The sequence below is a fragment of the Rhinolophus ferrumequinum genome, chromosome X (assembly GCF_004115265.2).
Source record: "Rhinolophus ferrumequinum isolate MPI-CBG mRhiFer1 chromosome X, mRhiFer1_v1.p, whole genome shotgun sequence".
In the NCBI taxonomy this organism is placed as follows: Eukaryota; Metazoa; Chordata; class Mammalia; order Chiroptera; family Rhinolophidae; genus Rhinolophus; species Rhinolophus ferrumequinum.
The window spans coordinates 27,208,869-27,218,667 of NC_046284.1; positions in this window are offsets into that span (position 1 = coordinate 27,208,869).

Below are 9,799 nucleotides of genomic sequence, written 5' to 3' on the forward strand. Positions count from 1 at the left end.
AATCTTATGATATACTAATATATTCTTCTCACTCTAAAGACTTGAAAATTGATCAGATCCTGAGATATGCTAATACTTTTTCATTCATTATATTCTTATGATATAAATCTTAAGAATATTTAAATTTACACCAAATTAAGTTCTAAATATTTCACTTGGCTTTGTCTGATTTGAGACCACAGTTTATGGGCCATTCTGATATTTCCCTGAAGTCACAGAAATCCCTCCAACTGATGTATTTACCATTCTAATTTTTATAATTTTCATGGATACAATAAATTAATAAATAGTGCCTAATGAATGGGAAATATGGCTCCACAGAAACACATTCTGTTCTACTTGCCTTCTTTAAGAATCATTGATCTTTTCTCTTTGTGCTGTATCATTATGGAAGCATGGTTTCTCATATATTTAATCAACTATAGTCATTATTCTCTCTTTTTAAAATCACTTTATTGAGTTATGATTGACATACAAAATTGTCACAACTTTAGCTAGTGAAAGTCTCTTTTAAATTTGCTCCTATATACTTCTCACATGACCCACTAATCATTGAAAACTTTGTTTCTTTCTGGCACAGCAAGATTTTTCAGGCTCATCTTATGCCTTTCTGCCCTAGACTGTAATCATACATTTCACCAAGGAGCCCTTGTCCCTGTTAATGGAAAAATAGTGTGAGAGACCAGAATCTGAGCAGTAGGGGACACTGTGGGGGTTTCATTGCTCTTGGGTCATTTTAATGAACAGAGCTAGAAAAGATTTGTGTTTTTTCTTGTTTAATATTGACATTTCCAATTCTTTTCTTTTTTTTTTCACAGTTCAGACTTCATTTATTTATTTTATTTTTTTATTATTATTTATTTATTTATTTATTTATTTATTTATTTTTTATTTTTTAATTTATTGGGGTGACAATTGTTAGTAAAATTACATAGATTTCAGGTGTGCAATTCTGTATCACATCATCCATAAATCACACTGTGTGTTCACCACCCAGAGTCAGCTCCCCTTCCATCACCATACATTTGATCCCCCTCACCCTCATCCCAAACCCCACAACCCCCTTGCCCTCTGGTAACCACCAAATTACGTTCCCCAGATTAATTTTCAAACCCGTGGCCATCCTGTGGTAACTGACTGCCCTCCAATCCCCTCACCCTCCCCCCCACCCCCCACCCCTCCCGCCCATCTAGCAACCCTCAGTTTTTCCTCTTTGTCTCCAAAACTGTTTCTGATTAGTTCATTCACTTATTCTTTTCTTTAGAATCCGCAAATAAGTGAGATCATATGGTACTTATCTTTCTCTGTCTGACTTATTTCACTTAACATAATGTTCTCTAGGTCCTTCCATGTTGTTGCAAATGGTAAGATTTCTCTCTTGTTTATAGCTGTATAATACTCCATTGTATAAATGTACCACAGTTTCTTAATCCAGTCATCTACCGATGGGCATTTTGGTTGTTTCCATGTCTTAGCTATTGTGTATAGTGCTGCAATTAACATAGGAGTGCATAAAGATTTTTGAATTGAAGTTTTGGATTTCTCCGGATAGATACCTAGGAGTGGAATTACTGGATCATAGGGTAGTTCCATTTTCAGATTTTTGAGATACCTCCATACTGTTTTCCATAGTGGCTGCACCAATCTGCAATCCCACCAACAGTGCACAAGCGTTCCCTTTTCTCCACATCCACGCCAGCACTTGTTGTTTGTTGATTTATTGATGATAGCCATTTTGACTGGGGTGAGGTGGTATCTCATTGTTGTTTTTATTTGCATTTCTCTGATGGGTAGTGAGGTTGAGCATTTCTTCATATGTCTGTTTGCCATCTGTATCTCCTTTTTAGAAAAATGTTTCTTCAAGTCCTCTGCCCATTTTTTAATTGGATCGTTTGTTTTTTTTGGAGTGGAGTTGAGTGAGTTTTTCATAGATTTGTGATATTAATCCCTTATCAGATATATCATTGGCAAATATCTTTTCCCATTCAGTAGGATCCCTTCTTGTTTTATTGATGGTTTCCTTTGCTGTGAAAAAACTTTTTAGTTTGATATAATCCCACATGTTTATTTTTTCTCTTAGTTCCCTCGAGCGAGGGTATATATCAGTAAAAATCTTACTCCGGGTAATGTCTGAGAAGTTTCTTCCTATATTTTCTTCTAGGTATTTTATGGTTTCAGATCTTACATTTAAGTCTTTCAGCCATTTTGAATTTATTTTTGCATATGGTGTAAGGAGGTGGTCCAGCTTCATTTTTTTGCATGTGTCTGTCCAGGTTTCCCACCACCATTTATTGAATAGACTGTCATTACTCCATCGTACATTCTTGCTTCCATTGTCATAGATTAAATGGCCAATTAGGCATGGATTTATTTCTGGACTCTCTATTCTGTTCCATTGATCTATGTGTCTGTTTTTATGCCAGTACCATGCTGTTTTGATTACTGTAGCCTTGTAGTATAATTTGAAGTCAGGTATTGTTATACATCCCACTTTGTTCTTATTTCTCATGATTGCTGAGGCTAGACGGGGTCTTTTATGGTCCCATATAAATTTTAGGATTATATGTTCTATTTCTGTGAAAAACGACGTTGGCAGTTTGATAGGAATTGCATTGAATATGTATATTGCCTTAGGCAGTATGGACATTTTAACTATATTAATTCTTCCTATCCATGAACATGATATGTGTTTCCATCTATTTATATCTTCCTTCATTCCTTCCTTCAGTGTCTTATAATTTTCTGAGTTCAGATCTTTTACTTCTTTGGTTAAATTTATTCCCAGGTATTTTATAGTCTTTGGAGAGATTGTAAATGGGATTGTTTTTTTTTTTTAATTTCTCCTTCTGATGTTTTATTATTGGTATATACAAATGCAACTGATTTCTGAATATTAATTTTGTATCCTGCTACTTTACTAAATTCATCTATCAGCTCTAATAGCTTCTTGGTGGAGTCTTTAGGGTTCTCTCTATATAGTATAATATCATCTGCATATAATGATAACTTTACTTTCTCCTTACCAATTTGGATGCCTTTTATTTCTTTTTCTTGTCTGATTGCTGTGGCTACAACTTCCAGCAGCACTTTGTTGAATAGAAGCGGAGATAGTGGGCAACCTTGCCTTGTTCCTGATCTTAGGGGGAATGGTTTTAGCTTTTCCCCATTGAGTATGATGTTAGCTGTGGGTTTGTCATATATGGCCTCTATTATGTTGAGATATGATCCCTCTATTCCCACTTTCTTAAGGGTTTTTATCATAAATGGCTGTTGGATTTTATCAAATGCTTTTTCTGCGTCTATTGATATGATCATGTGATTTTTATTTTTCATTTTGTTAATGTGGTGTATCACATTAATTGATTTGCGGATGTTGAACCACCCTTGCATACCAGGGATGAATCCCACTTGATCATGGTGAATGATCTTTTTAATGCATTGCTGAATTCTGTTCCCTAATATTTTGTTGAGGATTTTTGCATCTATGTTCATTAGAGATATCGGCCTGTAGTTTTCATTTTTTGTGGTGTCTTTGTCTGATTTTGGGATCAGGGTGATAGTGGCTTCGTAAAAAGTGATTGGGAGTCTTCCTTCCTTCTGGATTTTTTGGAAGAGCTTGAGGAGAATAGGTGATAATTCTTTTTTGAACGCTTTGTAAAATTCACCTGTAAAGCCATCTGGTCCAGGGCTTTTGTTTGCTGGGAGACTGTTGATTACTGATTCAATTTCCGTGGTGGTAATCAGTCTAGTCAGGTTTTCTGTTTCTTCTTGAGTTAGCCTTGGAAGGTTGTTCGCCTCTAGAAAATTGTCCATTTCTTCCAAATTGTCAAATTTGTTGGCATATAGTTGCTCATAGTAACTTCTTAAAACTCTTTGTATTTCTGCAGTGTCCGTTGTCACTTCTCTTTCATTTCTGATTTTATTAATTTGGGTCCTCTCTCTCTTTTTTTTAATGAGTCTGGCTAAAGGTTTGTCGATTTTGTTTATCTTCTCTAAGAACCAACTCTTGGATTCATTGGTCTTTTGTATTTTTTTTCTGGTCTCTATTTCATTTATTTCTGCTCTGATCTTTATTATCTCCTTCCTTGTGTTCCCTTTGGGCTTATTTTGCTGTTCTTTTTCCAAATCCCTTAAATGTGAAGATAAACTGTTGATTAGTGATGTTTCTTGTTTCTTTAGGTAGGCCTGCAAAGCTATGAATTTCCCTCTTAGGACTGCTTTCGCGGCATCCCATAGATTTTGTGTCGTCGTGTTTTCATTTTGGTTTGTCTCGAGATATCTTTTGATTTCTTCCTTGATCTGCTTGACCCATTCATTATTTAGTAATAAGTTATTAAGTCTCCATGAATTGGTGTGTCTTCCAGTTTTTTTCCTGTAGTTCATTTCTAATTTCATAGCATTGTGATCAGAGAAGACAATTGGTATGATTTCAATTTTCTTAAATTTATCAAGACTTGTTTTGTGGCCTAACGTATGATCTATCTTGGAAAATGTTCCATGTGCGCTTGAAAAAAACGTGTATTTTGCAGCATTGGGGTGAAATGTTCTGAAAATATCGGTTAAATCCAAGTGGTCCAATCTATCATTTAAGGCTGTTGTTTCCATATTGATTTTCTGTCTGGAAGACCTCTCCCTTGTTGTCAGAGGTGTGTTGAAGTCCCCTACTATAATAGTGTTACTGTTGATCTCTGCCTTTATGTCAGTCAGTACCTGTTTTATATATTTAGGTGCTCCTATGTTGGGTGCATAGATGTTTACTAGGGTTATGTCCTCTTGTCGGATCGATCTCTTTATGATTATATAGTGCCCACCTTTATCTTTTAGTATGTTCTTCATTTTAAAGTCTATTTTGTCAGATATAAGTATTGCAACTCCAGCTTTTTTCTCATTTCTATTTGCATGAAATATCTTACTCCAACCCTTCACATTCAGCCTGTGTGTCTTTTGTTCTCAGGTGAGTTTCTTGTATACAGCATATACAAGGGTCTTGCTTTCTTATCCAGTCAGCCACCCTATGTCTCTTGATTGGAGCATTTAATCCATTTACATTTAAAGTGATTATTGATAGGTACATAGTTATTGCCATTTTTAAATTTGTAGTTAGGTTGTTTTGATCTCTCTTCTATTTACAGAAGTCCTTTTAGTATTTCTTACAATGCTGGCTTGGTGGTAATAAATTCCTTTAGCTGATTTTTTTCTGGAAAGCTCTTTATCTCTCCATCAACTTTAAATGATAGCCTTGCTGGATAAAGCAATCTAGGTTGTAGGCCTTTGTTTTCCATCACTTTGAGTATCTCCAGCCACTCCCTCCTGGCCTTCAATGTTTCTGTAGAAAAATCATTTGATAGTCTTATGGGAGTTCCCTTGTATGTAACCCTACGTCTTTCTCTTGCTGCTTTTAGGATTCTCTCTTTGTCTTTAAGCTTTGCCATTTTAACTATAATGTGTCTTGGTGTGGACCTGTTTGGGTTAATCCTGGTTGGAACTCTCTGCACTTCCTGGATTTGTATGTTGGTTTCCTACATCAGGTTGGGAAAGTTTTCAGACATTATTACTTCAAATATGTTCTCAATGCCTTGCTTCCTCTCTTCACCTTCTGGTATTCCTATGATGCGCATGTTGTTGCGCTTGATGTTATCCCAGAGGTCTCTTAGGCCATCCTCATTGTGTTTTACTCTTTTTTCTTTCTGTTGTTCCGTTTGGGTGATCTCTGCTACCTTGTCTTCTAAGTCGCTGATTCGATCCTCTGCTTCATCTAGCCTGCTGGTAATTCCTTCAAGTGAGTTCTTAATTTCGGTAATTGTGTTCTTTAGTTCTAACTGGTTGTTCGTTATGATTTCTGCATCCTTCTTTATGTCTTCTCTAAGCTCCTTAAACATTCTTATCACCAGTGTTCTGAACTCTGTCTCTGAGAGGTTGGTTACGTCTGCTTCATTTGGTTCCAGTTGTGGAGGCTTCTTCTGTTCTTTTATTTGGGACGTGTATCTTTGTTTCCCCATTCTGGCTGACTGTGTTTATTTTGATATATTAGGTAGATACCCTAGAGTTCTTAGTTCTTGCTAGGTTATCTTATGTAGTATGTGTCCTTTATATTTGACTCGCACAACGTCGTCCTTCTCTGCGTGTGCTCCAAAGGTGACTCTTGTGTTGTGTACACTGTCCCGTTCAAGAAGATCTTTAATTGCTTTTTGCTTGTGAGTAGGTGGGTTTAACTCCTGGGCTGACCCATTGTGAGACTTGGCTCTGCCTCCCGCAGGGTGCTCTGCTGCATGCGGTTTGACCACCCAAATGTGGTGTGGCCTCTATGGGCTTCAGTGCCTGCAGAGAAACCCCTCTGGGTGTGTGACCTGCAGGTCAAACCCGGCTGCACTCCGGTTTGGTCTGCAGTTGGCCCCTGGATATGCTGTGTCCCGTGCCTCTCAAGCTGGGCCCCGGCAGGGCAGTTTCAGAACAAAGCAAATCACAAAGCACAACAGCAACGACAACAGAAAAGAAAAAAATCAAGTTCATTCACATGCAAAAAAACAGCCGATAACCCCCGCTCGACACAGGCAAAGATATCAAAGATATAAAGACAAAGCAAAACAAAACAAAGCAAAGCAAAACAAAAAGCAGCGACCCTCTCGGCCTGAGCCCACCAAGCAATGTCCAGGTTGTCCTCTGCTGTACCAAAGAGCCCCCTGCTTATTGCGCAGGAAGAGCCGATCACCTGGTGCCCAGAGAGACTTTGGGACTGCAGACTTAAATGTGTGGGCCTGAGGGGTCTGGATGATAGTTTTTACAAAGTCAGTGCAGTTTCTGCCCTTGTCTGCACGTATGCACACTGAGAGTAGCACCACCAGCCCCTTGTCCAGAACTCCTGAGTCCTAGGGCACTTCTTCAGAGTGTGTGTGTATGGGTGCGGGCGGGAGATTTCTGATCTGCTGACCGTGCCTCACAAGCTGGGCCCCGGCATGGCAGTTTCAGAACAAAGCAAATCACCAAGCACAACAGCAACAAGAACAACAAAAAAAATATCAAATACATTCACATGCAAAACCACCTGATAACCCCCACTCGACACAGGCAAAGATATCAAAGATATAAAGACAAAGCAAAACAAAACAAAACAAAGCAATACAAAAAGCAGCGACAGTCTCGGCCTAAGCCCTCCAAGCAATGTCCAGGTTGTCCTCTGCTGTACCAAAGAGCCCCTGCTTATTGTGCAGGCAGAGCCAGTCACCTGGTGCCCAGAGAGACTTTGGGACTGCAGACTTAAATGCGTGGGCCTGAGGGGTCTGGCTGATAGTTTTTACAATGTCAGTGCAGTTTCTGCCCTTGCCTGCACATATGCACACTGAGAGTGGCACCACCAGTTCCGTGTCCAGTACTCTTGAGTCTTAAGGCACCTCTTCAGTGTGTGTGTGTGAGTGCGGGCGGGAGATTTCTGATCTGCTGAAAGCCCAGAGCTGTGCCTGCCTCACTGCTGATCTCCGGGTGTGTCTCTGCAGCTGCACCCACCCCGCCCTAGGCAAGCCAGGAAGGGTGGGGGCTGGGGATGGAGGGGTCTTCACTCTCCCAGCACAGCTGCGCGTAGCCCTCTTCCCGCAGGCCAGAAAAGGTGGTGGCTGGGGGTGGAGGAGTCTCTTCTCTCCTAGCGCAGCCAAAATCACACACACTTCCTAGTCTCCCTGGTTCAGGGCTGCCCGTCAGACTTCCCAGAGCCTGAGCACTACGGCTCCTCTGTAATCTGACACCACTCCTCAGTTCAGGGGCAGGTTTAAGTCTCCGGAAGGGCGGAGTAGGATTGGAAGAGCGGGGCAGGGAGGGGCCCAGGTATGGAGACTATGTTCTTTGTCTGCGCTAGGGCCCTCTGGCCGCCCTACCGGCGGGAGAAATCAGCCGTGGGACGCAGGGAAAGAGCCCACCCCCTGGTCCCCGCGCCCTCCACTCCCCCCCCCCCCCGGGATCCCGTGCGTGCCCGGCACAGCGGGCTCCACTGCGGTTTTCGGTTTTCGCCCCCGCCCGCTGAGGCTTCGTTGGGGGCTGGGCTCTCTCGCCTCTGCCGGCTGGGCGTTTTCACTCCGCTCCTCTTTTTCCTTCCCCTGCTCACCCAATTAGCGCACCTTCAAGTACTTCTTAGCTTCAAGTAATCCACGAATCTCCCCGCTATTCTGTGTTATGAGCGAAAAGTTCTTTGATGGGTTATAGGTCTCGTTTGCAATAAGATCCGGAGGAGAACTCAGAAAGTGCGCCCTGCTGCCGCCATTCCTATGACGTCCCAGGTCCAATTCTTTTGTAATGGTACAGAATTCCTTCCTGAATTTTTGATTCCTGATGCAATAAATATAATTACTTATTTGCTTAAACCGGATGAAACAAGAAGAGTTCCAAAATAAAAATACAATATTAAAACAAACAATAAAGCTATTGAATAAAGTTCAAAATTTTCAGTACAGTTCCTTTTGTTCTGAGCTATGTCCCACGAAGAACGTCCAGTCAGATTTCTTTACTCTAAAATCATTCTTAGCTCCTCATTCTATGTGGTAAAACAAGAGTTTGACTGATAGTTTAATTCAATTATTAGTTTGCTTTCAATTTGAAGGCATTGACTTTTAGCAGTTGATAGCTCTTAGTTTTTAAAATGTAAGGGTTTCTGCTACTACTCTTTTCCTGGTGAAATTAAACGAAAGGGGAGGGTCCACTTACCTGTCTACTTGAAGATGAGGGAAACTTTCAGATGCTCAGTTTACAAGGTTCTGTTTCATATACAGTAGTACAAATTTCATGTATATAATTTCTAGCTTAATAAACCAATTCTGACTCCTATTTAATTTATAGTACTAATAAAACTTCACATTTTCAAATATTTTTGGCTCTACTGATTTTTGCCCTTATATTAAAACTACTTAATTTCTTGCTCTCTTTTCTGAGCTACATGCTCTTCTCCTTTTTATAACATTGCAGCATTTAAAAAATATTACATATATTATGCTATGTAGTCTTAACCAAAGTTTGTATTTTATAAAATGATTTTTCCAATTAGTATTTTAATGCAGTAACATTCATTACCTTTAATATTTCTAGCGAGGATCAACATGATACCTAGAATATTAAAATTCCATATGATTAACAAAAACAGTACCTATAAATATAAGTTCTGAATTTTTTGACACAGACCCTCTTTTGATTCATGGCTCGCAATTCAGATTTTACTTTGTATATATTTAAGTATCCATATTTAATTGTATATATTCCTGTTGTACAACTTTATTTTCTTAGAGGGTTTTGGATTAATACCTTAATGCTACATGAACTCAAACTACTAAAAATCAATTAAAATGTTAGAAAATATAACAAGAGTACATAAAAATAAAACATAGTAATCACTGTAAAATGCGTCTTTAAAATTTACCCAGAAGTTTCAAGTACCTTCTTTATTGTATTTATTTATTTGTTCATTTTTTATTTTTTAAAAATTTATTGGGGTGACAATTGTTAGTAAAATTACATAGATTTCAAGTGTACAATTCTGTATCACATCATCTATAAATCCCATGGTGTGTTCATCACCCAGAGTCAGTTCTCCTTCCATCACCATACATTTGATCCCCTTTACCCTCATCTCCCACCCCCCAACCCTCTTACCCTCTGGTAACCACTAAACTATTGTCTGTCTTGTCTATAAGGTTTTTTTTTTTCTTAGACATTTATCATTTATATCCCTCACACTGTGGACTCCCCTCCCCCCATCCACTATCTCTCTGACATCGCACCGAGCTATCCCATTTCCACTATCTCCACTCCCAATGCTGTACTC